The sequence below is a fragment of the Ranitomeya imitator genome, chromosome 5 (assembly GCF_032444005.1).
Source record: "Ranitomeya imitator isolate aRanImi1 chromosome 5, aRanImi1.pri, whole genome shotgun sequence".
Taxonomy (NCBI): Eukaryota; Metazoa; Chordata; class Amphibia; order Anura; family Dendrobatidae; genus Ranitomeya; species Ranitomeya imitator.
This window is the reverse complement of record NC_091286.1, coordinates 704,756,026-704,782,537: the sequence shown is the minus strand read 5'-3', so window position 1 is coordinate 704,782,537 and position 26,512 is coordinate 704,756,026. Positions and strand designations below refer to the sequence as shown.

At 42.6% G+C, this 26,512-nt stretch overlaps 34 non-coding genes across 34 annotated transcripts; all 34 read right to left on the bottom strand.

The window, feature by feature from the left end:
• Positions 1 to 53: 53 nt before the first annotated feature.
• On the bottom strand, positions 54 to 126 carry TRNAA-AGC (transfer RNA alanine (anticodon AGC)). The gene has a single exon. It is a non-coding gene; the product is annotated as a tRNA-Ala (tRNA).
• A 684-nt stretch (positions 127 to 810) lies between these two features.
• On the bottom strand, positions 811 to 882 carry TRNAG-UCC (transfer RNA glycine (anticodon UCC)). Its single transcript has one exon. It is a non-coding gene; the product is annotated as a tRNA-Gly (tRNA).
• Positions 883 to 1,636: 754 nt separating this feature from the next.
• Positions 1,637 to 1,722, bottom strand: TRNAY-GUA (transfer RNA tyrosine (anticodon GUA)). Its single transcript is given in 2 exon segments — positions 1,637 to 1,672; positions 1,686 to 1,722. It is a non-coding gene; the product is annotated as a tRNA-Tyr (tRNA).
• A 96-nt stretch (positions 1,723 to 1,818) lies between these two features.
• TRNAA-AGC (transfer RNA alanine (anticodon AGC)) lies at positions 1,819 to 1,891 on the bottom strand. The gene has a single exon. It is a non-coding gene; the product is annotated as a tRNA-Ala (tRNA).
• A 684-nt stretch (positions 1,892 to 2,575) lies between these two features.
• TRNAG-UCC (transfer RNA glycine (anticodon UCC)) lies at positions 2,576 to 2,647 on the bottom strand. The gene has a single exon. It is a non-coding gene; the product is annotated as a tRNA-Gly (tRNA).
• Positions 2,648 to 3,583: 936 nt separating this feature from the next.
• TRNAA-AGC (transfer RNA alanine (anticodon AGC)) lies at positions 3,584 to 3,656 on the bottom strand. The gene has a single exon. It is a non-coding gene; the product is annotated as a tRNA-Ala (tRNA).
• Positions 3,657 to 4,351: 695 nt separating this feature from the next.
• On the bottom strand, positions 4,352 to 4,423 carry TRNAG-UCC (transfer RNA glycine (anticodon UCC)). Its single transcript has one exon. It is a non-coding gene; the product is annotated as a tRNA-Gly (tRNA).
• A 754-nt stretch (positions 4,424 to 5,177) lies between these two features.
• TRNAY-GUA (transfer RNA tyrosine (anticodon GUA)) lies at positions 5,178 to 5,263 on the bottom strand. Its single transcript is given in 2 exon segments — positions 5,178 to 5,213; positions 5,227 to 5,263. It is a non-coding gene; the product is annotated as a tRNA-Tyr (tRNA).
• A 96-nt stretch (positions 5,264 to 5,359) lies between these two features.
• On the bottom strand, positions 5,360 to 5,432 carry TRNAA-AGC (transfer RNA alanine (anticodon AGC)). Its single transcript has one exon. It is a non-coding gene; the product is annotated as a tRNA-Ala (tRNA).
• A 1,520-nt stretch (positions 5,433 to 6,952) lies between these two features.
• On the bottom strand, positions 6,953 to 7,038 carry TRNAY-GUA (transfer RNA tyrosine (anticodon GUA)). The gene is given in 2 exon segments: positions 6,953 to 6,988; positions 7,002 to 7,038. It is a non-coding gene; the product is annotated as a tRNA-Tyr (tRNA).
• Positions 7,039 to 7,134: 96 nt separating this feature from the next.
• TRNAA-AGC (transfer RNA alanine (anticodon AGC)) lies at positions 7,135 to 7,207 on the bottom strand. Its single transcript has one exon. It is a non-coding gene; the product is annotated as a tRNA-Ala (tRNA).
• A 1,520-nt stretch (positions 7,208 to 8,727) lies between these two features.
• TRNAY-GUA (transfer RNA tyrosine (anticodon GUA)) lies at positions 8,728 to 8,813 on the bottom strand. The gene is given in 2 exon segments: positions 8,728 to 8,763; positions 8,777 to 8,813. It is a non-coding gene; the product is annotated as a tRNA-Tyr (tRNA).
• Positions 8,814 to 8,909: 96 nt separating this feature from the next.
• TRNAA-AGC (transfer RNA alanine (anticodon AGC)) lies at positions 8,910 to 8,982 on the bottom strand. The gene has a single exon. It is a non-coding gene; the product is annotated as a tRNA-Ala (tRNA).
• A 1,520-nt stretch (positions 8,983 to 10,502) lies between these two features.
• Positions 10,503 to 10,588, bottom strand: TRNAY-GUA (transfer RNA tyrosine (anticodon GUA)). The gene is given in 2 exon segments: positions 10,503 to 10,538; positions 10,552 to 10,588. It is a non-coding gene; the product is annotated as a tRNA-Tyr (tRNA).
• A 96-nt stretch (positions 10,589 to 10,684) lies between these two features.
• TRNAA-AGC (transfer RNA alanine (anticodon AGC)) lies at positions 10,685 to 10,757 on the bottom strand. The gene has a single exon. It is a non-coding gene; the product is annotated as a tRNA-Ala (tRNA).
• Positions 10,758 to 12,277: 1,520 nt separating this feature from the next.
• TRNAY-GUA (transfer RNA tyrosine (anticodon GUA)) lies at positions 12,278 to 12,363 on the bottom strand. Its single transcript is given in 2 exon segments — positions 12,278 to 12,313; positions 12,327 to 12,363. It is a non-coding gene; the product is annotated as a tRNA-Tyr (tRNA).
• A 96-nt stretch (positions 12,364 to 12,459) lies between these two features.
• On the bottom strand, positions 12,460 to 12,532 carry TRNAA-AGC (transfer RNA alanine (anticodon AGC)). The gene has a single exon. It is a non-coding gene; the product is annotated as a tRNA-Ala (tRNA).
• A 1,715-nt stretch (positions 12,533 to 14,247) lies between these two features.
• TRNAA-AGC (transfer RNA alanine (anticodon AGC)) lies at positions 14,248 to 14,320 on the bottom strand. The gene has a single exon. It is a non-coding gene; the product is annotated as a tRNA-Ala (tRNA).
• Positions 14,321 to 16,793: 2,473 nt separating this feature from the next.
• Positions 16,794 to 16,865, bottom strand: TRNAG-UCC (transfer RNA glycine (anticodon UCC)). Its single transcript has one exon. It is a non-coding gene; the product is annotated as a tRNA-Gly (tRNA).
• A 754-nt stretch (positions 16,866 to 17,619) lies between these two features.
• Positions 17,620 to 17,705, bottom strand: TRNAY-GUA (transfer RNA tyrosine (anticodon GUA)). The gene is given in 2 exon segments: positions 17,620 to 17,655; positions 17,669 to 17,705. It is a non-coding gene; the product is annotated as a tRNA-Tyr (tRNA).
• A 96-nt stretch (positions 17,706 to 17,801) lies between these two features.
• Positions 17,802 to 17,874, bottom strand: TRNAA-AGC (transfer RNA alanine (anticodon AGC)). Its single transcript has one exon. It is a non-coding gene; the product is annotated as a tRNA-Ala (tRNA).
• Positions 17,875 to 18,563: 689 nt separating this feature from the next.
• TRNAG-UCC (transfer RNA glycine (anticodon UCC)) lies at positions 18,564 to 18,635 on the bottom strand. Its single transcript has one exon. It is a non-coding gene; the product is annotated as a tRNA-Gly (tRNA).
• A 767-nt stretch (positions 18,636 to 19,402) lies between these two features.
• Positions 19,403 to 19,488, bottom strand: TRNAY-GUA (transfer RNA tyrosine (anticodon GUA)). The gene is given in 2 exon segments: positions 19,403 to 19,438; positions 19,452 to 19,488. It is a non-coding gene; the product is annotated as a tRNA-Tyr (tRNA).
• Positions 19,489 to 19,584: 96 nt separating this feature from the next.
• TRNAA-AGC (transfer RNA alanine (anticodon AGC)) lies at positions 19,585 to 19,657 on the bottom strand. The gene has a single exon. It is a non-coding gene; the product is annotated as a tRNA-Ala (tRNA).
• Positions 19,658 to 20,350: 693 nt separating this feature from the next.
• TRNAG-UCC (transfer RNA glycine (anticodon UCC)) lies at positions 20,351 to 20,422 on the bottom strand. The gene has a single exon. It is a non-coding gene; the product is annotated as a tRNA-Gly (tRNA).
• Positions 20,423 to 21,189: 767 nt separating this feature from the next.
• TRNAY-GUA (transfer RNA tyrosine (anticodon GUA)) lies at positions 21,190 to 21,275 on the bottom strand. Its single transcript is given in 2 exon segments — positions 21,190 to 21,225; positions 21,239 to 21,275. It is a non-coding gene; the product is annotated as a tRNA-Tyr (tRNA).
• Positions 21,276 to 21,371: 96 nt separating this feature from the next.
• Positions 21,372 to 21,444, bottom strand: TRNAA-AGC (transfer RNA alanine (anticodon AGC)). Its single transcript has one exon. It is a non-coding gene; the product is annotated as a tRNA-Ala (tRNA).
• A 689-nt stretch (positions 21,445 to 22,133) lies between these two features.
• TRNAG-UCC (transfer RNA glycine (anticodon UCC)) lies at positions 22,134 to 22,205 on the bottom strand. The gene has a single exon. It is a non-coding gene; the product is annotated as a tRNA-Gly (tRNA).
• Positions 22,206 to 22,972: 767 nt separating this feature from the next.
• On the bottom strand, positions 22,973 to 23,058 carry TRNAY-GUA (transfer RNA tyrosine (anticodon GUA)). Its single transcript is given in 2 exon segments — positions 22,973 to 23,008; positions 23,022 to 23,058. It is a non-coding gene; the product is annotated as a tRNA-Tyr (tRNA).
• A 96-nt stretch (positions 23,059 to 23,154) lies between these two features.
• On the bottom strand, positions 23,155 to 23,227 carry TRNAA-AGC (transfer RNA alanine (anticodon AGC)). Its single transcript has one exon. It is a non-coding gene; the product is annotated as a tRNA-Ala (tRNA).
• A 694-nt stretch (positions 23,228 to 23,921) lies between these two features.
• Positions 23,922 to 23,993, bottom strand: TRNAG-UCC (transfer RNA glycine (anticodon UCC)). Its single transcript has one exon. It is a non-coding gene; the product is annotated as a tRNA-Gly (tRNA).
• A 754-nt stretch (positions 23,994 to 24,747) lies between these two features.
• On the bottom strand, positions 24,748 to 24,833 carry TRNAY-GUA (transfer RNA tyrosine (anticodon GUA)). The gene is given in 2 exon segments: positions 24,748 to 24,783; positions 24,797 to 24,833. It is a non-coding gene; the product is annotated as a tRNA-Tyr (tRNA).
• A 96-nt stretch (positions 24,834 to 24,929) lies between these two features.
• Positions 24,930 to 25,002, bottom strand: TRNAA-AGC (transfer RNA alanine (anticodon AGC)). Its single transcript has one exon. It is a non-coding gene; the product is annotated as a tRNA-Ala (tRNA).
• Positions 25,003 to 25,697: 695 nt separating this feature from the next.
• Positions 25,698 to 25,769, bottom strand: TRNAG-UCC (transfer RNA glycine (anticodon UCC)). The gene has a single exon. It is a non-coding gene; the product is annotated as a tRNA-Gly (tRNA).
• Between the last annotated feature and the right edge of the window lie 743 nt (positions 25,770 to 26,512).

The following is a 26,512-nucleotide window of genomic DNA, read 5'->3' as shown; positions in this document are numbered from 1 at the left end:
GGTGGTAAAAATGATTCATTCAACCCAGCGAAAAAGGAATTCAGCGGTAGTATTGGAGAATGCGGGCATCGATCCCGCTACCTCTCGCATGCTAAGCGAGCGCTCTACCACTTGAGCTAATCCCCCAAACCTGGCAAACATATCGTCAGTTTCACGTCACACCAGGTCACAATTTTCATATACAATCACACATGCCAGTGCAAGCTTTTTTTTTTTTTTTTTTTTTTTAAAGTGTGGATTCCATTTTTGCATACTGGAAGAACATTTAAGGAGTCTACAACGTGATTGGTGCCCTACAAATACAGTTGGGCAACTTTCTAGCAACCCCTTTCTATGTACATGGAGAATCAAATTGGGGACAGTGAAAAAAACTTGCATAGTTTGAAGAAAAAAGTTGCGATGTAGCACAATCCCAAAAGAGAACCATTGACCTTTTATGGCTTTGTTTGTTTATAGAAACTGCTGAGAGGTCGTGAAGGCCTTCTGGTCCTTTGGCACAAGTTGATCCAGGATTCAGGGTTTTGACCAGTAATTTTTGAGCCAAAACGCGTTTGCTTTTTACAGAAGCTACACCAACCAGCACAATACCAATGTTTACCTTGGCATTGCGGACTAACCCTACTAAGTTTCAAACAATAACTGATGAGCAGCAAATGGTTTAGATGAAGTGTTGAAAAAGCTAAGAACGCTTCTCTTCGTTTTTTCCTCCTTTTTGTGGTTGCTAAACTGTAAGAAGAGAGTAGAGCATGAGCTTGAACACAAAACATTAAAAGAGAATAAACGCAACACCAATGGTGAAAAAGCAAGCCATGCGTTGGCCGGGAATCGAACCCGGGTCAACTGCTTGGAAGGCAGCTATGCTCACCACTATACCACCAACGCTTACGTAAGCGCGCGTTTTTTTTTTACATTTTCTGCAATAACAGTAAACGTTCTAGCAAATCCTTTCTAAGTACATGGAGAATCAAACTGGGGGAGAGTGAAAAAAGTTGTGATGTAGCACAATCCCAAGGAGAACCATTGACCTTTTATGGTTTGTTTATAGAAAATTTTGAGACGTCGTAAAGGCCTTCTGGTCCTTTAGCGGCACGAGTTGAACTGGGATTCAGGGTTTTAACCAGTGTTTTTTTGAGCCAAAAGGGTTTGCTGTAGACAGGGGCATTTAGAGGAAATGTAATGATGAAGAGTATAAAACACAACCGTTTAGCAGAGGATGGTTTCGATCCATCGACCTCTGGGTTATGGGCTCAGCACGCTTCCGCTGCGCCACTCTGCTTATGGTGGAGGATGCTCAGAGTTGAAGTCTAATTACTGCCTGCCTTCTGGTCTATGTCATGTAATTTATCAGCCATTTCTTATCTGTTGGCAACTAAATTATTCTTGGTGCTTTGCAAATGTTTGTTTTTGTTGAAAATCATGTCTCTGTGGCGCAATCGGTTAGCGCGTTCGGCTGTTAACCGAAAGGTTGGTGGTTCGAGTCCACCCAGGGACGTTGCACCCTTTTGCTTCAGTTGAAGAAGTTTTTGCATTTGTGCTAAGCATCTCCCTCAAGTAAAAGCCATTTTGCTGACGATGTTTTGAATTCACGAGACAAACTGGAGAAAAACCTTCTGGATGAGATAGGATAAACAAAACTTCCTTCGAGCCGGAATTGAACCAGCGACCTAAGGATTGCTAATTTAGAGCTACAGTCCTCCGCTCTACCAGCTGAGCTATCGAAGGATTGTTGAAAGCCCACTAGGTTTGGCCATGGGTGCCACGAGCAGGTGGTAAAAATGATTCATTCAACCCAGCGAAAAAGGAATTCAGCGGTAGTATTGGAGAATGCGGGCATCGATCCCGCTACCTCTCGCATGCTAAGCGAGCGCTCTACCACTTGAGCTAATCCCCCAAACCTGGCAAACATATCGTCAGTTTCACGTCACACCAGGTCACAATTTTCATATACAATCACACATGCCAGTGCAAGCTTTTTTTTTTTTTTTTTTTTTTTAAAGTGTGGATTCCATTTTTGCATACTGGAAGAACATTTAAGGAGTCTACAACGTGATTGGTGCCCTACAAATACAGTTGGGCAACTTTCTAGCAACCCCTTTCTATGTACATGGAGAATCAAATTGGGGACAGTGAAAAAAACTTGCATAGTTTGAAGAAAAAAGTTGCGATGTAGCACAATCCCAAAAGAGAACCATTGACCTTTTATGGCTTTGTTTGTTTATAGAAACTGCTGAGAGGTCGTGAAGGCCTTCTGGTCCTTTGGCACAAGTTGATCCAGGATTCAGGGTTTTGACCAGTAATTTTTGAGCCAAAACGCGTTTGCTTTTTACAGAAGCTACACCAACCAGCACAATACCAATGTTTACCTTGGCATTGCGGACTAACCCTACTAAGTTTCAAACAATAACTGATGAGCAGCAAATGGTTTAGATGAAGTGTTGAAAAAGCTAAGAACGCTTCTCTTCATTTTTTCCTCCTTTTTGTGGTTGCTAAACTGTAAGAAGAGAGTAGAGCATGAGCTTGAACACAAAACATTAAAAGAGAATAAACGCAACACCAATGGTGAAAAAGCAAGCCATGCGTTGGCCGGGAATCGAACCCGGGTCAACTGCTTGGAAGGCAGCTATGCTCACCACTATACCACCAACGCTTACGTAAGCGCGCATTTTTTTTTTACATTTTCTGCAATAACAGTAAACGTTCTAGCAAATCCTTTCTAAGTACATGGAGAATCAAACTGGGGGAGAGTGAAAAAAGTTGTGATGTAGCACAATCCCAAGGAGAACCATTGACCTTTTATGGTTTGTTTATAGAAAATTTTGAGACGTCGTAAAGGCCTTCTGGTCCTTTAGCGGCACGAGTTGAACTGGGATTCAGGGTTTTAACCAGTGTTTTTTTGAGCCAAAAGGGTTTGCTGTAGACAGGGGCATTTAGAGGAAATGTAATGATGAAGAGTATAAAACACAACCGTTTAGCAGAGGATGGTTTCGATCCATCGACCTCTGGGTTATGGGCTCAGCACGCTTCCGCTGCGCCACTCTGCTTATGGTGGAGGATGCTCAGAGTTGAAGTCTAATTACTGCCTGCCTTCTGGTCTATGTCATGTAATTTATCAGCCATTTCTTATCTGTTGGCAACTAAATTATTCTTGGTGCTTTGCAAATGTTTGTTTTTGTTGAAAATCATGTCTCTGTGGCGCAATCGGTTAGCGCGTTCGGCTGTTAACCGAAAGGTTGGTGGTTCGAGTCCACCCAGGGACGTTGCACCCTTTTGCTTCAGTTGAAGAAGTTTTTGCATTTGTGCTAAGCATCTCCCTCAAGTAAAAGCCATTTTGCTGACGATGTTTTGAATTCACGAGACAAACTGGAGAAAAACCTTCTGGATGAGATAGGATAAACAAAACTTCCTTCGAGCCGGAATTGAACCAGCGACCTAAGGATTGCTAATTTAGAGCTACAGTCCTCCGCTCTCCCAGCTGAGCTATCGAAGGATTGTTGAAAGCCCACTAGGTTTGGCCATGGGTGCCACGAGCAGGTGGTAAAAATGATTCATTCAACCCAGCGAAAAAGGAATTCAGCGGTAGTATTGGAGAATGCGGGCATCGATCCCGCTACCTCTCGCATGCTAAGCGAGCGCTCTACCACTTGAGCTAATCCCCCAAACCTGGCAAACATATCGTCAGTTTCACGTCACACCAGGTCACAATTTTCATATACAATCACACATGCCAGTGCAAGCTTTTTTTTTTTTTTTTTTTTTTTAAAGTGTGGATTCCATTTTTGCATACTGGAAGAACATTTAAGGAGTCTACAACGTGATTGGTGCCCTACAAATACAGTTGGGCAACTTTCTAGCAACCCCTTTCTATGTACATGGAGAATCAAATTGGGGACAGTGAAAAAAACTTGCATAGTTTGAAGAAAAAAGTTGCGATGTAGCACAATCCCAAAAGAGAACCATTGACCTTTTATGGCTTTGTTTGTTTATAGAAACTGCTGAGAGGTCGTGAAGGCCTTCTGGTCCTTTGGCACAAGTTGATCCAGGATTCAGGGTTTTGACCAGTAATTTTTGAGCCAAAACGCGTTTGCTTTTGACAAAAGCTACATCAACCAGCACAATACCAATGTTTACCTTGGCATTGCTTTTGTATTGCGGACTAACCCTACTAAGTTTCAAACAATAACTGATGAGCAGCAAATGGTTTAGATGAAGTGTTGAAAAAGCTAAGAACGCTTCTCTTCGTTTTTTTCTCCTTTTTGTGGTTGCTAAACTGTAAGAAGAGAGTAGAGCATGAGCTTGAACACAAAACATTAAAAGAGAATAAACGCAACACCAATGGTGAAAAAGCAAGCCATGCGTTGGCCGGGAATCGAACCCGGGTCAACTGCTTGGAAGGCAGCTATGCTCACCACTATACCACCAACGCTTACGTAAGCGCGCATTTTTTTTTTACATTTTCTGCAATAACAGTAAACGTTCTAGCAAATCCTTTCTAAGTACATGGAGAATCAAACTGGGGGAGAGTGAAAAAAGTTGTGATGTAGCACAATCCCAAGGAGAACCATTGACCTTTTATGGTTTGTTTATAGAAAATTTTGAGACATCGTAAAGGCCTTCTGGTCCTTTAGCGGCACGAGTTGAACTGGGATTCAGGGTTTTAACCAGTGTTTTTTTGAGCCAAAAGGGTTTGCTGTAGACAGGGGCATTTAGAGGAAATGTAATGATGAAGAGTATAAAACACAACCGTTTAGCAGAGGATGGTTTCGATCCATCGACCTCTGGGTTATGGGCCCAGCACGCTTCCGCTGCGCCACTCTGCTTATGGTGGAGGATGCTCAGAGTTGAAGTCTAATTACTGCCTGCCTTCTGGTCTATGTCATGTAATTTATCAGCCATTTCTTATCTGTTGGCAACTAAATTATTCTTGGTGCTTTGCAAATGTTTGTTTTTGTTGAAAATCATGTCTCTGTGGCGCAATCGGTTAGCGCGTTCGGCTGTTAACCGAAAGGTTGGTGGTTCGAGTCCACCCAGGGACGTTGCACCCTTTTGCTTCAGTTGAAGAAGTTTTTGCATTTGTGCTAAGCATCTCCCTCAAGTAAAAGCCATTTTGCTGACGATGTTTTGAATTCACGAGACAAACTGGAGAAAAACCTTCTGGATGAGATAGGATAAACAAAACTTCCTTCGAGCCGGAATTGAACCAGCGACCTAAGGATTGCTAATTTAGAGCTACAGTCCTCCGCTCTACCAGCTGAGCTATCGAAGGATTGTTGAAAGCCCACTAGGTTTGGCCATGGGTGCCACGAGCAGGTGGTAAAAATGATTCATTCAACCCAGCGAAAAAGGAATTCAGCGGTAGTATTGGAGAATGCGGGCATCGATCCCGCTACCTCTCGCATGCTAAGCGAGCGCTCTACCACTTGAGCTAATCCCCCAAACCTGGCAAACATATCGTCAGTTTCACGTCACACCAGGTCACAATTTTCATATACAATCACACATGCCAGTGCAAGCTTTTTTTTTTTTTTTTTTTTTTTAAGTGTGGATTCCATTTTTGCATACTGGAAGAACATTTAAGGAGTCTACAACGTGATTGGTGCCCTACAAATACAGTTGGGCAACTTTCTAGCAACCCCTTTCTATGTACATGGAGAATCAAATTGGGGACAGTGAAAAAAACTTGCATAGTTTGAAGAAAAAAGTTGCGATGTAGCACAATCCCAAAAGAGAACCATTGACCTTTTATGGCTTTGTTTGTTTATAGAAACTGCTGAGAGGTCGTGAAGGCCTTCTGGTCCTTTGGCACAAGTTGATCCAGGATTCAGGGTTTTGACCAGTAATTTTTGAGCCAAAACGCGTTTGCTTTTGACAGAAGCTACACCAACCAGCACAATACCAATGTTTACCTTGGCATTGCTTTTGTATTGCGGACTAACCCTACTAAGTTTCAAACAATAACTGATGAGCAGCAAATGGTTTAGATGAAGTGTTGAAAAAGCTAAGAACGCTTCTCTTCGTTTTTTTCTCCTTTTTGTGGTTGCTAAACTGTAAGAAGAGAGTAGAGCATGAGCTTGAACACAAAACATTAAAAGAGAATAAACGCAACACCAATGGTGAAAAAGCAAGCCATGCGTTGGCCGGGAATCGAACCCGGGTCAATTGCTTGGAAGGCAGCTATGCTCACCACTATACCACCAACGCTTACGTAAGCGCGCATTTTTTTTTTACATTTTCTGCAATAACAGTAAACGTTCTAGCAAATCCTTTCTAAGTACATGGAGAATCAAACTGGGGGAGAGTGAAAAAAGTTGTGATGTAGCACAATCCCAAGGAGAACCATTGACCTTTTATGGTTTGTTTATAGAAAATTTTGAGACGTCGTAAAGGCCTTCTGGTCCTTTAGCGGCACGAGTTGAACTGGGATTCAGGGTTTTAACCAGTGTTTTTTTGAGCCAAAAGGGTTTGCTGTAGACAGGGGCATTTAGAGGAAATGTAATGATGAAGAGTATAAAACACAACCGTTTAGCAGAGGATGGTTTCGATCCATCGACCTCTGGGTTATGGGCCCAGCACACTTCCGCTGCGCCACTCTGCTTATGGTGGAGGATGCTCAGAGTTGAAGTCTAATTACTGCCTGCCTTCTGGTCTATGTCATGTAATTTATCAGCCATTTCTTATCTGTTGGCAACTAAATTATTCTTGGTGCTTTGCAAATGTTTGTTTTTGTTGAAAATCATGTCTCTGTGGCGCAATCGGTTAGCGCGTTCGGCTGTTAACCGAAAGGTTGGTGGTTCGAGTCCACCCAGGGACGTTGCACCCTTTTGCTTCAGTTGAAGAAGTTTTTGCATTTGTGCTAAGCATCTCCCTCAAGTAAAAGCCATTTTGCTGACGATGTTTTGAATTCACGAGACAAACTGGAGAAAAACCTTCTGGATGAGATAGGATAAACAAAACTTCCTTCGAGCCGGAATTGAACCAGCGACCTAAGGATTGCTAATTTAGAGCTACAGTCCTCCGCTCTACCAGCTGAGCTATCGAAGGATTGTTGAAAGCCCACTAGGTTTGGCCATGGGTGCCACGAGCAGGTGGTAAAAATGATTCATTCAACCCAGCGAAAAAGGAATTCAGCGGTAGTATTGGAGAATGCGGGCATCGATCCCGCTACCTCTCGCATGCTAAGCGAGCGCTCTACCACTTGAGCTAATCCCCCAAACCTGGCAAACATATCGTCAGTTTCACGTCACACCAGGTCACAATTTTCATATACAATCACACATGCCAGTGCAAGCTTTTTTTTTTTTTTTTTTTTTTTAAGTGTGGATTCCATTTTTGCATACTGGAAGAACATTTAAGGAGTCTACAACGTGATTGGTGCCCTACAAATACAGTTGGGCAACTTTCTAGCAACCCCTTTCTATGTACATGGAGAATCAAATTGGGGACAGTGAAAAAAACTTGCATAGTTTGAAGAAAAAAGTTGCGATGTAGCACAATCCCAAAAGAGAACCATTGACCTTTTATGGCTTTGTTTGTTTATAGAAACTGCTGAGAGGTCGTGAAGGCCTTCTGGTCCTTTGGCACAAGTTGATCCAGGATTCAGGGTTTTGACCAGTAATTTTTGAGCCAAAACGCGTTTGCTTTTGACAGAAGCTACACCAACCAGCACAATACCAATGTTTACCTTGGCATTGCTTTTGTATTGCGGACTAACCCTACTAAGTTTCAAACAATAACTGATGAGCAGCAAATGGTTTAGATGAAGTGTTGAAAAAGCTAAGAACGCTTCTCTTCGTTTTTTTCTCCTTTTTGTGGTTGCTAAACTGTAAGAAGAGAGTAGAGCATGAGCTTGAACACAAAACATTAAAAGAGAATAAACGCAACACCAATGGTGAAAAAGCAAGCCATGCGTTGGCCGGGAATCGAACCCGGGTCAATTGCTTGGAAGGCAGCTATGCTCACCACTATACCACCAACGCTTACGTAAGCGCGCATTTTTTTTTTACATTTTCTGCAATAACAGTAAACGTTCTAGCAAATCCTTTCTAAGTACATGGAGAATCAAACTGGGGGAGAGTGAAAAAAGTTGTGATGTAGCACAATCCCAAGGAGAACCATTGACCTTTTATGGTTTGTTTATAGAAAATTTTGAGACGTCGTAAAGGCCTTCTGGTCCTTTAGCGGCACGAGTTGAACTGGGATTCAGGGTTTTAACCAGTGTTTTTTTGAGCCAAAAGGGTTTGCTGTAGACAGGGGCATTTAGAGGAAATGTAATGATGAAGAGTATAAAACACAACCGTTTAGCAGAGGATGGTTTCGATCCATCGACCTCTGGGTTATGGGCCCAGCACACTTCCGCTGCGCCACTCTGCTTATGGTGGAGGATGCTCAGAGTTGAAGTCTAATTACTGCCTGCCTTCTGGTCTATGTCATGTAATTTATCAGCCATTTCTTATCTGTTGGCAACTAAATTATTCTTGGTGCTTTGCAAATGTTTGTTTTTGTTGAAAATCATGTCTCTGTGGCGCAATCGGTTAGCGCGTTCGGCTGTTAACCGAAAGGTTGGTGGTTCGAGTCCACCCAGGGACGTTGCACCCTTTTGCTTCAGTTGAAGAAGTTTTTGCATTTGTGCTAAGCATCTCCCTCAAGTAAAAGCCATTTTGCTGACGATGTTTTGAATTCACGAGACAAACTGGAGAAAAACCTTCTGGATGAGATAGGATAAACAAAACTTCCTTCGAGCCGGAATTGAACCAGCGACCTAAGGATTGCTAATTTAGAGCTACAGTCCTCCGCTCTACCAGCTGAGCTATCGAAGGATTGTTGAAAGCCCACTAGGTTTGGCCATGGGTGCCACGAGCAGGTGGTAAAAATGATTCATTCAACCCAGCGAAAAAGGAATTCAGCGGTAGTATTGGAGAATGCGGGCATCGATCCCGCTACCTCTCGCATGCTAAGCGAGCGCTCTACCACTTGAGCTAATCCCCCAAACCTGGCAAACATATCGTCAGTTTCACGTCACACCAGGTCACAATTTTCATATACAATCACACATGCCAGTGCAAGCTTTTTTTTTTTTTTTTTTTTTTTAAGTGTGGATTCCATTTTTGCATACTGGAAGAACATTTAAGGAGTCTACAACGTGATTGGTGCCCTACAAATACAGTTGGGCAACTTTCTAGCAACCCCTTTCTATGTACATGGAGAATCAAATTGGGGACAGTGAAAAAAACTTGCATAGTTTGAAGAAAAAAGTTGCGATGTAGCACAATCCCAAAAGAGAACCATTGACCTTTTATGGCTTTGTTTGTTTATAGAAACTGCTGAGAGGTCGTGAAGGCCTTCTGGTCCTTTGGCACAAGTTGATCCAGGATTCAGGGTTTTGACCAGTAATTTTTGAGCCAAAACGCGTTTGCTTTTGACAGAAGCTACACCAACCAGCACAATACCAATGTTTACCTTGGCATTGCTTTTGTATTGCGGACTAACCCTACTAAGTTTCAAACAATAACTGATGAGCAGCAAATGGTTTAGATGAAGTGTTGAAAAAGCTAAGAACGCTTCTCTTCGTTTTTTTCTCCTTTTTGTGGTTGCTAAACTGTAAGAAGAGAGTAGAGCATGAGCTTGAACACAAAACATTAAAAGAGAATAAACGCAACACCAATGGTGAAAAAGCAAGCCATGCGTTGGCCGGGAATCGAACCCGGGTCAATTGCTTGGAAGGCAGCTATGCTCACCACTATACCACCAACGCTTACGTAAGCGCGCATTTTTTTTTTACATTTTCTGCAATAACAGTAAACGTTCTAGCAAATCCTTTCTAAGTACATGGAGAATCAAACTGGGGGAGAGTGAAAAAAGTTGTGATGTAGCACAATCCCAAGGAGAACCATTGACCTTTTATGGTTTGTTTATAGAAAATTTTGAGACGTCGTAAAGGCCTTCTGGTCCTTTAGCGGCACGAGTTGAACTGGGATTCAGGGTTTTAACCAGTGTTTTTTTGAGCCAAAAGGGTTTGCTGTAGACAGGGGCATTTAGAGGAAATGTAATGATGAAGAGTATAAAACACAACCGTTTAGCAGAGGATGGTTTCGATCCATCAACCTCTGGGTTATGGGCCCAGCACACTTCCGCTGCGCCACTCTGCTTATGGTGGAGGATGCTCAGAGTTGAAGTCTAATTACTGCCTGCCTTCTGGTCTATGTCATGTAATTTATCAGCCATTTCTTATCTGTTGGCAACTAAATTATTCTTGGTGCTTTGCAAATGTTTGTTTTTGTTGAAAATCATGTCTCTGTGGCGCAATCGGTTAGCGCGTTCGGCTGTTAACCGAAAGGTTGGTGGTTCGAGTCCACCCAGGGACGTTGCACCCTTTTGCTTCAGTTGAAGAAGTTTTTGCATTTGTGCTAAGCATCTCCCTCAAGTAAAAGCCATTTTGCTGACGATGTTTTGAATTCACGAGACAAACTGGAGAAAAACCTTCTGGATGAGATAGGATAAACAAAACTTCCTTCGAGCCGGAATTGAACCAGCGACCTAAGGATTGCTAATTTAGAGCTACAGTCCTCCGCTCTACCAGCTGAGCTATCGAAGGATTGTTGAAAGCCCACTAGGTTTGGCCATGGGTGCCACGAGCAGGTGGTAAAAATGATTCATTCAACCCAGCGAAAAAGGAATTCAGCGGTAGTATTGGAGAATGCGGGCATCGATCCCGCTACCTCTCGCATGCTAAGCGAGCGCTCTACCACTTGAGCTAATCCCCCAAACCTGGCAAACATATCGTCAGTTTCACGTCACACCAGGTCACAATTTTCATATACAATCACACATGCCAGTGCAAGCTTTTTTTTTTTTTTTTTTTTTTTAAGTGTGGATTCCATTTTTGCATACTGGAAGAACATTTAAGGAGTCTACAACGTGATTGGTGCCCTACAAATACAGTTGGGCAACTTTCTAGCAACCCCTTTCTATGTACATGGAGAATCAAATTGGGGACAGTGAAAAAAACTTGCATAGTTTGAAGAAAAAAGTTGCAATGTAGCACAATCCCAAAAGAGAACCATTGACCTTTTATGGCTTTGTTTGTTTATAGAAACTGCTGAGAGGTCGTGAAGGCCTTCTGGTCCTTTGGCACAAGTTGATCCAGGATTCAGGGTTTTGACCAGTAATTTTTGAGCCAAAACGCGTTTGCTTTTGACAGAAGCTACACCAACCAGCACAATACCAATGTTTACCTTGGCATTGCTTTTGTATTGCGGACTAACCCTACTAAGTTTCAAACAATAACTGATGAGCAGCAAATGGTTTAGATGAAGTGTTGAAAAAGCTAAGAACGCTTCTCTTCGTTTTTTTCTCCTTTTTGTGGTTGCTAAACTGTAAGAAGAGAGTAGAGCATGAGCTTGAACACAAAACATTAAAAGAGAATAAACGCAACACCAATGGTGAAAAAGCAAGCCATGCGTTGGCCGGGAATCGAACCCGGGTCAATTGCTTGGAAGGCAGCTATGCTCACCACTATACCACCAACGCTTACGTAAGCGCGCATTTTTTTTTTACATTTTCTGCAATAACAGTAAACGTTCTAGCAAATCCTTTCTAAGTACATGGAGAATCAAACTGGGGGAGAGTGAAAAAAGTTGTGATGTAGCACAATCCCAAGGAGAACCATTGACCTTTTATGGTTTGTTTATAGAAAATTTTGAGACGTCGTAAAGGCCTTCTGGTCCTTTAGCGGCACGAGTTGAACTGGGATTCAGGGTTTTAACCAGTGTTTTTTTGAGCCAAAAGGGTTTGCTGTAGACAGGGGCATTTAGAGGAAATGTAATGATGAAGAGTATAAAACACAACCGTTTAGCAGAGGATGGTTTCGATCCATCGACCTCTGGGTTATGGGCCCAGCACCCTTCCGCTGCGCCACTCTGCTTATGGTGGAGGATGCTCAGAGTTGAAGTCTAATTACTGCCTGCCTTCTGGTCTATGTCATGTAATTTATCAGCCATTTCTTATCTGTTGGCAACTAAATTATTCTTGGTGCTTTGCAAATGTTTGTTTTTGTTGAAAATCATGTCTCTGTGGCGCAATCGGTTAGCGCGTTCGGCTGTTAACCGAAAGGTTGGTGGTTCGAGTCCACCCAGGGACGTTGCACCCTTTTGCTTCAGTTGAAGAAGTTTTTGCATTTGTGCTAAGCATCTCCCTCAAGTAAAAGCCATTTTGCTGACGATGTTTTGAATTCACGAGACAAACTGGAGAAAAACCTTCTGGATGAGATAGGATAAACAAAACTTCCTTCGAGCCGGAATTGAACCAGCGACCTAAGGATTGCTAATTTAGAGCTACAGTCCTCCGCTCTACCAGCTGAGCTATCGAAGGATTGTTGAAAGCCCACTAGGTTTGGCCATGGGTGCCACGAGCAGGTGGTAAAAATGATTCATTCAACCCAGCGAAAAAGGAATTCAGCGGTAGTATTGGAGAATGCGGGCATCGATCCCGCTACCTCTCGCATGCTAAGCGAGCGCTCTACCACTTGAGCTAATCCCCCAAACCTGGCAAACATATCGTCAGTTTCACGTCACACCAGGTCACAATTTTCATATACAATCACACATGCCAGTGCAAGCTTTTTTTTTTTTTTTTTTTTTTTAAGTGTGGATTCCATTTTTGCATACTGGAAGAACATTTAAGGAGTCTACAACGTGATTGGTGCCCTACAAATACAGTTGGGCAACTTTCTAGCAACCCCTTTCTATGTACATGGAGAATCAAATTGGGGACAGTGAAAAAAACTTGCATAGTTTGAAGAAAAAAGTTGCGATGTAGCACAATCCCAAAAGAGAACCATTGACCTTTTATGGCTTTGTTTGTTTATAGAAACTGCTGAGAGGTCGTGAAGGCCTTCTGGTCCTTTGGCACAAGTTGATCCAGGATTCAGGGTTTTGACCAGTAATTTTTGAGCCAAAACGCGTTTGCTTTTGACAGAAGCTACACCAACCAGCACAATACCAATGTTTACCTTGGCATTGCTTTTGTATTGCGGACTAACCCTACTAAGTTTCAAACAATAACTGATGAGCAGCAAATGGTTTAGATGAAGTGTTGAAAAAGCTAAGAACGCTTCTCTTCGTTTTTTTCTCCTTTTTGTGGTTGCTAAACTGTAAGAAGAGAGTAGAGCATGAGCTTGAACACAAAACATTAAAAGAGAATAAACGCAACACCAATGGTGAAAAAGCAAGCCATGCGTTGGCCGGGAATCGAACCCGGGTCAATTGCTTGGAAGGCAGCTATGCTCACCACTATACCACCAACGCTTACGTAAGCGCGCATTTTTTTTTTACATTTTCTGCAATAACAGTAAACGTTCTAGCAAATCCTTTCTAAGTACATGGAGAATCAAACTGGGGGAGAGTGAAAAAAGTTGTGATGTAGCACAATCCCAAGGAGAACCATTGACCTTTTATGGTTTGTTTATAGAAAATTTTGAGACGTCGTAAAGGCCTTCTGGTCCTTTAGCGGCACGAGTTGAACTGGGATTCAGGGTTTTAACCAGTGTTTTTTTGAGCCAAAAGGGTTTGCTGTAGACAGGGGCATTTAGAGGAAATGTAATGATGAAGAGTATAAAACACAACCGTTTAGCAGAGGATGGTTTCGATCCATCGACCTCTGGGTTATGGGCCCAGCACACTTCCGCTGCGCCACTCTGCTTATGGTGGAGGATGCTCAGAGTTGAAGTCTAATTACTGCCTGCCTTCTGGTCTATGTCATGTAATTTATCAGCCATTTCTTATCTGTTGGCAACTAAATTATTCTTGGTGCTTTGCAAATGTTTGTTTTTGTTGAAAATCATGTCTCTGTGGCGCAATCGGTTAGCGCGTTCGGCTGTTAACCGAAAGGTTGGTGGTTCGAGTCCACCCAGGGACGTTGCACCCTTTTGCTTCAGTAGTAAGCTACAGTTGAAGAAGTTTTTGCATTTGTGCTAAGCATCTCCCTCAAGTAAAAGCCATTTTGCTGACGATGTTTTGAATTCACGAGACAAACTGGAGAAAAACCTTCTGGATGAGATAGGATAAACAAAACTTCCTTCGAGCCGGAATTGAACCAGCGACCTAAGGATTGCTAATTTAGAGCTACAGTCCTCCGCTCTCCCAGCTGAGCTATCGAAGGATTGTTGAAAGCCCACTAGGTTTGGCCATGGGTGCCACGAGCAGGTGGTAAAAATGATTCATTCAACCCAGCGAAAAAGGAATTCAGCAGTAGTATTGGAGAATGCGGGCATCGATCCCGCTACCTCTCGCATGCTAAGCGAGCGCTCTACCACTTGAGCTAATCCCCCAAACCTGGCAAACATATCGTCAGTTTCACGTCACACCAGGTCACAATTTTCATATACAATCACACATGCCAGTGCAAGCTTTTTTTTTTTTTTTTTTTTTTTAAGTGTGGATTCCATTTTTGCATACTGGAAGAACATTTAAGGAGTCTACAACGTGATTGGTGCCCTACAAATACAGTTGGGCAACTTTCTAGCAACCCCTTTCTATGTACATGGAGAATCAAATTGGGGACAGTGAAAAAAACTTGCATAGTTTGAAGAAAAAAGTTGCGATGTAGCACAATCCCAAAAGAGAACCATTGACCTTTTATGGCTTTGTTTGTTTATAGAAACTGCTGAGAGGTCGTGAAGGCCTTCTGGTCCTTTGGCACAAGTTGATCCAGGATTCAGGGTTTTGACCAGTAATTTTTGAGCCAAAACGCGTTTGCTTTTGACAGAAGCTACACCAACCAGCACAATACCAATGTTTACCTTGGCATTGCTTTTGTATTGCGGACTAACCCTACTAAGTTTCAAACAATAACTGATGAGCAGCAAATGGTTTAGATGAAGTGTTGAAAAAGCTAAGAACGCTTCTCTTCGTTTTTTTCTCCTTTTTGTGGTTGCTAAACTGTAAGAAGAGAGTAGAGCATGAGCTTGAACACAAAACATTAAAAGAGAATAAACGCAACACCAATGGTGAAAAAGCAAGCCATGCGTTGGCCGGGAATCGAACCCGGGTCAATTGCTTGGAAGGCAGCTATGCTCACCACTATACCACCAACGCTTACGTAAGCGCGCATTTTTTTTTTACATTTTCTGCAATAACAGTAAACGTTCTAGCAAATCCTTTCTAAGTACATGGAGAATCAAACTGGGGGAGAGTGAAAAAAGTTGTGATGTAGCACAATCCCAAGGAGAACCATTGACCTTTTATGGTTTGTTTATAGAAAATTTTGAGACGTCGTAAAGGCCTTCTGGTCCTTTAGCGGCACGAGTTGAACTGGGATTCAGGGTTTTAACCAGTGTTTTTTTGAGCCAAAAGGGTTTGCTGTAGACAGGGGCATTTAGAGGAAATGTAATGATGAAGAGTATAAAACACAACCGTTTAGCAGAGGATGGTTTCGATCCATCGACCTCTGGGTTATGGGCCCAGCACACTTCCGCTGCGCCACTCTGCTTATGGTGGAGGATGCTCAGAGTTGAAGTCTAATTACTGCCTGCCTTCTGGTCTATGTCATGTAATTTATCAGCCATTTCTTATCTGTTGGCAACTAAATTATTCTTGGTGCTTTGCAAATGTTTGTTTTTGTTGAAAATCATGTCTCTGTGGCGCAATCGGTTAGCGCGTTCGGCTGTTAACCGAAAGGTTGGTGGTTCGAGTCCACCCAGGGACGTTGCACCCTTTTGCTTCAGTAGTAAGCTACAGTTGAAGAAGTTTTTGCATTTGTGCTAAGCATCTCCCTCAAGTAAAAGCCATTTTGCTGACGATGTTTTGAATTCACGAGACAAACTGGAGAAAAACCTTCTGGATGAGATAGGATAAACAAAACTTCCTTCGAGCCGGAATTGAACCAGCGACCTAAGGATTGCTAATTTAGAGCTACAGTCCTCCGCTCTCCCAGCTGAGCTATCGAAGGATTGTTGAAAGCCCACTAGGTTTGGCCATGGGTGCCACGAGCAGGTGGTAAAAATGATTCATTCAACCCAGCGAAAAAGGAATTCAGCGGTAGTATTGGAGAATGCGGGCATCGATCCCGCTACCTCTCGCATGCTAAGCGAGTGCTCTACCACTTGAGCTAATCCCCCAAACCTAGCAAACATATCGTCAGTTTCACGTCACACCAGGTCACAATTTTCATATACAATCACACATGCCAGTGCAAGCTTTTTTTTTTTTTTTTTTTTTTTTTAAGTGTGGATTCCATTTTTGCATACTGGAAGAACATTTAAGGAGTCTACAACGTGATTGGTGCCCTACAAATACAGTTGGGCAACTTTCTAGCAACCCCTTTCTATGTACATGGAGAATCAAATTGGGGACAGTGAAAAAAACTTGCATAGTTTGAAGAAAAAAGTTGCGATGTAGCACAATCCCAAAAGAGAACCATTGACCTTTTATGGCTTTGTTTGTTTATAGAAACTGCTGAGAGGTCGTGAAGGCCTTCTGGTCCTTTGGCACAAGTTGATCCAGGATTCAGGGTTTTGACCAGTAATTTTTGAGCCAAAACGCGTTTGCTTTTTACAGAAGCTACACCAACCAGCACAATACCAATGTTTACCTTGGCATTGCGGACTAACCCTACTAAGTTTCAAACAATAACTGATGAGCAGCAAATGGTTTAGATGAAGTGTTGAAAAAGCTAAGAACGCTTCTCTTCGTTTTTTCCTCCTTTTTGTGGTTGCTAAACTGTAAGAAGAGAGTAGAGCATGAGCTTGAACACAAAACATTAAAAGAGAATAAACGCAACACCAATGGTGAAAAAGCAAGCCATGCGTTGGCCGGGAATCGAACCCGGGTCAACTGCTTGGAAGGCAGCTATGCTCACCACTATACCACCAACGCTTACGTAAGCGCGCATTTTTTTTTTACATTTTCTGCAATAACAGTAAACGTTCTAGCAAATCCTTTCTAAGTACATGGAGAATCAAACTGGGGGAGAGTGAAAAAAGTTGTGATGTAGCACAATCCCAAGGAGAACCATTGACCTTTTATGGTTTGTTTATAGAAAATTTTGAGACGTCGTAAAGGCCTTCTGGTCCTTTAGCGGCACGAGTTGAACTGGGATTCAGGGTTTTAACCAGTGTTTTTTTGAGCCAAAAGGGTTTGCTGTAGACAGGGGCATTTAGAGGAAATGTAATGATGAAGAGTATAAAACACAACCGTTTAGCAGAGGATGGTTTCGATCCATCGACCTCTGGGTTATGGGCTCAGCACGCTTCCGCTGCGCCACTCTGCTTATGGTGGAGGATGCTCAGAGTTGAAGTCTAATTACTGCCTGCCTTCTGGTCTATGTCATGTAATTTATCAGCCATTTCTTATCTGTTGGCAACTAAATTATTCTTGGTGCTTTGCAAATGTTTGTTTTTGTTGAAAATCATGTCTCTGTGGCGCAATCGGTTAGCGCGTTCGGCTGTTAACCGAAAGGTTGGTGGTTCGAGTCCACCCAGGGACGTTGCACCCTTTTGCTTCAGTTGAAGAAGTTTTTGCATTTGTGCTAAGCATCTCCCTCATGTAAAAGCCATTTTGCTGACGATGTTTTGAATTCACGAGACAAACTGGAGAAAAACCTTCTGGATGAGATAGGATAAACAAAACTTCCTTCGAGCCGGAATTGAACCAGCGACCTAAGGATTGCTAATTTAGAGCTACAGTCCTCCGCTCTACCAGCTGAGCTATCGAAGGATTGTTGAAAGCCCACTAGGTTTGGCCATGGGTGCCACGAGCAGGTGGTAAAAATGATTCATTCAACCCAGCGAAAAAGGAATTCAGCGGTAGTATTGGAGAATGCGGGCATCGATCCCGCTACCTCTCGCATGCTAAGCGAGCGCTCTACCACTTGAGCTAATCCCCCAAACCTGGCAAACATATCGTCAGTTTCACGTCACACCAGGTCACAATTTTCATATACAATCACACATGCCAGTGCAAGCTTTTTTTTTTTTTTTTTTAAGTGTGGATTCCATTTTTGCATACTGGAAGAACATTTAAGGAGTCTACAACGTGATTGGTGCCCTACAAATACAGTTGGGCAACTTTCTAGCAACCCCTTTCTATGTACATGGAGAATCAAATTGGGGACAGTGAAAAAAACTTGCATAGTTTGAAGAAAAAAGTTGCGATGTAGCACAATCCCAAAAGAGAACCATTGACCTTTTATGGCTTTGTTTGTTTATAGAAACTGCTGAGAGGTCGTGAAGGCCTTCTGGTCCTTTGGCACAAGTTGATCCAGGATTCAGGGTTTTGACCAGTAATTTTTGAGCCAAAACGCGTTTGCTTTTGACAGAAGCTACACCAACCAGCACAATACCAATGTTTACCTTGGCATTGCTTTTGTATTGCGGACTAACCCTACTAAGTTTCAAACAATAACTGATGAGCAGCAAATGGTTTAGATGAAGTGTTGAAAAAGCTAAGAACGCTTCTCTTCGTTTTTTTCTCCTTTTTGTGGTTGCTAAACTGTAAGAAGAGAGTAGAGCATGAGCTTGAACACAAAACATTAAAAGAGAATAAACGCAACACCAATGGTGAAAAAGCAAGCCATGCGTTGGCCGGGAATCGAACCCGGGTCAACTGCTTGGAAGGCAGCTATGCTCACCACTATACCACCAACGCTTACGTAAGCGCGCCTTTTTTTTTTACATTTTCTGCAATAACAGTAAACGTTCTAGCAAATCCTTTCTAAGTACATGGAGAATCAAACTGGGGGAGAGTGAAAAAAGTTGTGATGTAGCACAATCCCAAGGAGAACCATTGACCTTTTATGGTTTGTTTATAGAAAATTTTGAGACGTCGTAAAGGCCTTCTGGTCCTTTAGCGGCACGAGTTGAACTGGGATTCAGGGTTTTAACCAGTGTTTTTTTGAGCCAAAAGGGTTTGCTGTAGACAGGGGCATTTAGAGGAAATGTAATGATGAAGAGTATAAAACACAACCGTTTAGCAGAGGATGGTTTCGATCCATCGACCTCTGGGTTATGGGCCCAGCACACTTCCGCTGCGCCACTCTGCTTATGGTGGAGGATGCTCAGAGTTGAAGTCTAATTACTGCCTGCCTTCTGGTCTATGTCATGTAATTTATCAGCCATTTCTTATCTGTTGGCAACTAAATTATTCTTGGTGCTTTGCAAATGTTTGTTTTTGTTGAAAATCATGTCTCTGTGGCGCAATCGGTTAGCGCGTTCGGCTGTTAACCGAAAGGTTGGTGGTTCGAGTCCACCCAGGGACGTTGCACCCTTTTGCTTCAGTAGTAAGCTACAGTTGAAGAAGTTTTTGCATTTGTGCTAAGCATCTCCCTCAAGTAAAAGCCATTTTGCTGACGATGTTTTGAATTCACGAGACAAACTGGAGAAAAACCTTCTGGATGAGATAGGATAAACAAAACTTCCTTCGAGCCGGAATTGAACCAGCGACCTAAGGATTGCTAATTTAGAGCTACAGTCCTCCGCTCTACCAGCTGAGCTATCGAAGGATTGTTGAAAGCCCACTAGGTTTGGCCATGGGTGCCACGAGCAGGTGGTAAAAATGATTCATTCAACCCAGCGAAAAAGGAATTCAGCGGTAGTATTGGAGAATGCGGGCATCGATCCCGCTACCTCTCGCATGCTAAGCGAGCGCTCTACCACTTGAGCTAATCCCCCAAACCTGGCAAACATATCGTCAGTTTCACGTCACACCAGGTCACAATTTTCATATACAATCACACATGCCAGTGCAAGCTTTTTTTTTTTTTTTTTTTTTTAAGTGTGGATTCCATTTTTGCATACTGGAAGAACATTTAAGGAGTCTACAACGTGATTGGTGCCCTACAAATACAGTTGGGCAACTTTCTAGCAACCCCTTTCTATGTACATGGAGAATCAAATTGGGGACAGTGAAAAAAACTTGCATAGTTTGAAGAAAAAAGTTGCGATGTAGCACAATCCCAAAAGAGAACCATTGACCTTTTATGGCTTTGTTTGTTTATAGAAACTGCTGAGAGGTCGTGAAGGCCTTCTGGTCCTTTGGCACAAGTTGATCCAGGATTCAGGGTTTTGACCAGTAATTTTTGAGCCAAAACGCGTTTGCTTTTGACAGAAGCTACACCAACCAGCACAATACCAATGTTTACCTTGGCATTGCTTTTGTATTGCGGACTAACCCTACTAAGTTTCAAACAATAACTGATGAGCAGCAAATGGTTTAGATGAAGTGTTGAAAAAGCTAAGAACGCTTCTCTTCGTTTTTTCCTCCTTTTTGTGGTTGCTAAACTGTAAGAAGAGAGTAGAGCATGAGCTTGAACACAAAACATTAAAAGAGAATAAACGCAACACCAATGGTGAAAAAGCAAGCCATGCGTTGGCCGGGAATCGAACCCGGGTCAACTGCTTGGAAGGCAGCTATGCTCACCACTATACCACCAACGCTTACGTAAGCGCGCATTTTTTTTTTACATTTTCTGCAATAACAGTAAACGTTCTAGCAAATCCTTTCTAAGTACATGGAGAATCAAACTGGGGGAGAGTGAAAAAAGTTGTGATGTAGCACAATCCCAAGGAGAACCATTGACCTTTTATGGTTTGTTTATAGAAAATTTTGAGACGTCGTAAAGGCCTTCTGGTCCTTTAGCGGCACGAGTTGAACTGGGATTCAGGGTTTTAACCAGTGTTTTTTTGAGCCAAAAGGGTTTGCTGTAGACAGGGGCATTTAGAGGAAATGTAATGATGAAGAGTATAAAACACAACCGTTTAGCAGAGGATGGTTTCGATCCATCGACCTCTGGGTTATGGGCCCAGCACGCTTCCGCTGCGCCACTCTGCTTATGGTGGAGGATGCTCAGAGTTGAAGTCTAATTACTGCCTGCCTTCTGGTCTATGTCATGTAATTTATCAGCCATTTCTTATCTGTTGGCAACTAAATTATTCTTGGTGCTTTGCAAATGTTTGTTTTTGTTGAAAATCATGTCTCTGTGGTGCAATCGGTTAGCGCGTTAGGCTGTTAACCGAAAGGTTGGTGGTTCGAGTCCACCCAGGGACGTTGCACCCTTTTGCTTCAGTAGTAAGCTACAGTTGAAGAAGTTTTTGCATTTGTGCTAAGCATCTCCCTCAAGTAAAAGCCATTTTGCTGACGATGTTTTGAATTCACGAGACAAACTGGAGAAAAACCTTCTGGATGAGATAGGATAAACAAAACTTCCTTCGAGCCGGAATTGAACCAGCGACCTAAGGATTGCTAATTTAGAGCTACAGTCCTCCGCTCTACCAGCTGAGCTATCGAAGGATTGTTGAAAGCCCACTAGGTTTGGCCATGGGTGCCACGAGCAGGTGGTAAAAATGATTCATTCAACCCAGCGAAAAAGGAATTCAGCGGTAGTATTGGAGAATGCGGGCATCGATCCCGCTACCTCTCGCATGCTAAGCGAGCGCTCTACCACTTGAGCTAATCCCCCAAACCTGGCAAACATATGGTCAGTTTCACGTCACACCAGGTCACAATTTTCATATACAATCACACATGCCAGTGCAAGCTTTTTTTTTTTTTTTTTTAAGTGTGGATTCCATTTTTGCATACTGGAAGAACATTTAAGGAGTCTACAACGTGATTGGTGCCCTACAAATACAGTTGGGCAACTTTCTAGCAACCCCTTTCTATGTACATGGAGAATCAAATTGGGGACAGTGAAAAAAACTTGCATAGTTTGAAGAAAAAAGTTGCGATGTAGCACAATCCCAAAAGAGAACCATTGACCTTTTATGGCTTTGTTTGTTTATAGAAACTGCTGAGAGGTCGTGAAGGCCTTCTGGTCCTTTGGCACAAGTTGATCCAGGATTCAGGGTTTTGACCAGTAATTTTTGAGCCAAAACGCGTTTGCTTTTGACAGAAGCTACACCAACCAGCACAATACCAATGTTTACCTTGGCATTGCTTTTGTATTGCGGACTAACCCTACTAAGTTTCAAACAATAACTGATGAGCAGCAAATGGTTTAGATGAAGTGTTGAAAAAGCTAAGAACGCTTCTCTTCGTTTTTTTCTCCTTTTTGTGGTTGCTAAACTGTAAGAAGAGAGTAGAGCATGAGCTTGAACACAAAACATTAAAAGAGAATAAACGCAACACCAATGGTGAAAAAGCAAGCCATGCGTTGGCCGGGAATCGAACCCGGGTCAACTGCTTGGAAGGCAGCTATGCTCACCACTATACCACCAACGCTTACGTAAGCGCGCATTTTTTTTTTACATTTTCTGCAATAACAGTAAACGTTCTAGCAAATCCTTTCTAAGTACATGGAGAATCAAACTGGGGGAGAGTGAAAAAAGTTGTGATGTAGCACAATCCCAAGGAGAACCATTGACCTTTTATGGTTTGTTTATAGAAAATTTTGAGACGTCGTAAAGGCCTTCTGGTCCTTTAGCGGCACGAGTTGAACTGGGATTCAGGGTTTTAACCAGTGTTTTTTTGAGCCAAAAGGGTTTGCTGTAGACAGGGGCATTTAGAGGAAATGTAATGATGAAGAGTATAAAACACAACCGTTTAGCAGAGGATGGTTTCGATCCATCGACCTCTGGGTTATGGGCCCAGCACACTTCCGCTGCGCCACTCTGCTTATGGTGGAGGATGCTCAGAGTTGAAGTCTAATTACTGCCTGCCTTCTGGTCTATGTCATGTAATTTATCAGCCATTTCTTATCTGTTGGCAACTAAATTATTCTTGGTGCTTTGCAAATGTTTGTTTTTGTTGAAAATCATGTGTCTGTGGCGCAATCGGTTAGCGCGTTCGGCTGTTAACCGAAAGGTTGGTGGTTCGAGTCCACCCAGGGACGTTGCACCCTTTTGCTTCAGTAGTAAGCTACAGTTGAAGAAGTTTTTGCATTTGTGCTAAGCATCTCCCTCAAGTAAAAGCCATTTTGCTGACGATGTTTTGAATTCACGAGACAAACTGGAGAAAAACCTTCTGGATGAGATAGGATAAACAAAACTTCCTTCGAGCCGGAATTGAACCAGCGACCTAAGGATTGCTAATTTAGAGCTACAGTCCTCCGCTCTACCAGCTGAGCTATCGAAGGATTGTTGAAAGCCCACTAGGTTTGGCCATGGGTGCCACGAGCAGGTGGTAAAAATGATTCATTCAACCCAGCGAAAAAGGAATTCAGCGGTAGTATTGGAGAATGCGGGCATCGATCCCGCTACCTCTCGCATGCTAAGCGAGCGCTCTACCACTTGAGCTAATCCCCCAAACCTGGCAAACATATCGTCAGTTTCACGTCACACCAGGTCACAATTTTCATATACAATCACACATGCCAGTGCAAGCTTTTTTTTTTTTTTTTTTTTTTTAAGTGTGGATTCCATTTTTGCATACTGGAAGAACATTTAAGGAGTCTACAACGTGATTGGTGCCCTACAAATACAGTTGGGCAACTTTCTAGCAACCCCTTTCTATGTACATGGAGAATCAAATTGGGGACAGTGAAAAAAACTTGCATAGTTTGAAGAAAAAAGTTGCGATGTAGCACAATCCCAAAAGAGAACCATTGACCTTTTATGGCTTTGTTTGTTTATAGAAACTGCTGAGAGGTCGTGAAGGCCTTCTGGTCCTTTGGCACAAGTTGATCCAGGATTCAGGGTTTTGACCAGTAATTTTTGAGCCAAAACGCGTTTGCTTTTGACAGAAGCTACACCAACCAGCACAATACCAATGTTTACCTTGGCATTGCTTTTGTATTGCGGACTAACCCTACTAAGTTTCAAACAATAACTGATGAGCAGCAAATGGTTTAGATGAAGTGTTGAAAAAGCTAAGAACGCTTCTCTTCGTTTTTTTCTCCTTTTTGTGGTTGCTAAACTGTAAGAAGAGAGTAGAGCATGAGCTTGAACACAAAACATTAAAAGAGAATAAACGCAACACCAATGGTGAAAAAGCAAGCCATGCGTTGGCCGGGAATCGAACCCGGGTCAACTGCTTGGAAGGCAGCTATGCTCACCACTATACCACCAACGCTTACGTAAGCGCGCATTTTTTTTTTACATTTTCTGCAATAACAGTAAACGTTCTAGCAAATCCTTTCTAAGTACATGGAGAATCAAACTGGGGGAGAGTGAAAAAAGTTGTGATGTAGCACAATCCCAAGGAGAACCATTGACCTTTTATGGTTTGTTTATAGAAAATTTTGAGACGTCGTAAAGGCCTTCTGGTCCTTTAGCGGCATGAGTTGAACTGGGATTCAGGGTTTTAACCAGTGTTTTTTTGAGCCAAAAGGGTTTGCTGTAGACAGGGGCATTTAGATGAAATGTAATGATGAAGAGTATAAAACACAACCGTTTAGCAGAGGATGGTTTCGATCCATCGACCTCTGGGTTATGGGCCCAGCACGCTTCCGCTGCGCCACTCTGCTTATGGTGGAGGATGCTCAGAGTTGAAGTCTAATTACTGCCTGCCTTCTGGTCTATGTCATGTAATTTATCAGCCATTTCTTATCTGTTGGCAACTAAATTATTCTTGGTGCTTTGCAAATGTTTGTTTTTGTTGAAAATCATGTCTCTGTGGCGCAATCGGTTAGCGCGTTCGGCTGTTAACCGAAAGGTTGGTGGTTCGAGTCCACCCAGGGACGTTGCACCCTTTTGCTTCAGTTGAAGAAGTTTTTGCATTTGTGCTAAGCATCTCCCTCAAGTAAAAGCCATTTTGCTGACGATGTTTTGAATTCACGAGACAAACTGGAGAAAAACCTTCTGGATGAGATAGGATAAACAAAACTTCCTTCGAGCCGGAATTGAACCAGCGACCTAAGGATTGCTAATTTAGAGCTACAGTCCTCCGCTCTACCAGCTGAGCTATCGAAGGATTGTTGAAAGCCCACTAGGTTTGGCCATGGGTGCCACGAGCAGGTGGTAAAAATGATTCATTCAACACAGCGAAAAAGGAATTCAGCGGTAGTATTGGAGAATGCGGGCATCGATCCCGCTACCTCTCGCATGCTAAGCGAGCGCTCTACCACTTGAGCTAATCCCCCAAACCTGGCAAACATATCGTCAGTTTCACGTCACACCAGGTCACAATTTTCATATACAATCACACATGCCAGTGCAAGCTTTTTTTTTTTTTTTTTTTTTTTTAAGTGTGGATTCCATTTTTGCATACTGGAAGAACATTTAAGGAGTCTACAACGTGATTGGTGCCCTACAAATACAGTTGGGCAACTTTCTAGCAACCCCTTTCTATGTACATGGAGAATCAAATTGGGGACAGTGAAAAAAACTTGCATAGTTTGAAGAAAAAAGTTGCGATGTAGCACAATCCCAAAAGAGAACCATTGACCTTTTATGGCTTTGTTTGTTTATAGAAACTGCTGAGAGGTCGTGAAGGCCTTCTGGTCCTTTGGCACAAGTTGATCCAGGATTCAGGGTTTTGACCAGTAATTTTTGAGCCAAAACGCGTTTGCTTTTGACAGAAGCTACACCAACCAGCACAATACCAATGTTTACCTTGGCATTGCTTTTGTATTGCGGACTAACCCTACTAAGTTTCAAACAATAACTGATGAGCAGCAAATGGTTTAGATGAAGTGTTGAAAAAGCTAAGAACGCTTCTCTTCGTTTTTTTCTCCTTTTTGTGGTTGCTAAACTGTAAGAAGAGAGTAGAGCATGAGCTTGAACACAAAACATTAAAAGAGAATAAACGCAACACCAATGGTGAAAAAGCAAGCCATGCGTTGGCCGGGAATCGAACCCGGGTCAACTGCTTGGAAGGCAGCTATGCTCACCACTATACCACCAACGCTTACGTAAGCGCGCATTTTTTTTTTACATTTTCTGCAATAACAGTAAACGTTCTAGCAAATCCTTTCTAAGTACATGGAGAATCAAACTGGGGGAGAGTGAAAAAAGTTGTGATGTAGCACAATCCCAAGGAGAACCATTGACCTTTTATGGTTTGTTTATAGAAAATTTTGAGACGTCGTAAAGGCCTTCTGGTCCTTTAGCGGCACGAGTTGAACTGGGATTCAGGGTTTTAACCAGTGTTTTTTTGAGCCAAAAGGGTTTGCTGTAGACAGGGGCATTTAGATGAAATGTAATGATGAAGAGTATAAAACACAACCGTTTAGCAGAGGATGGTTTCGATCCATCGACCTCTGGGTTATGGGCCCAGCACGCTTCCGCTGCGCCACTCTGCTTATGGTGGAGGATGCTCAGAGTTGAAGTCTAATTACTGCCTGCCTTCTGGTCTATGTCATGTAATTTATCAGCCATTTCTTATCTGTTGGCAACTAAATTATTCTTGGTGCTTTGCAAATGTTTGTTTTTGTTGAAAATCATGTCTCTGTGGCGCAATCGGTTAGCGCGTTCGGCTGTTAACCGAAAGGTTGGTGGTTCGAGTCCACCCAGGGACGTTGCACCCTTTTGCTACAGTTGAAGAAGTTTTTGCATTTGTGCTAAGCATGTCCCTCAAGTAAAAGCCATTTTGCTGACGATGTTTTGAATTCACGAGACAAACTGGAGAAAAACCTTCTGGATGAGATAGGA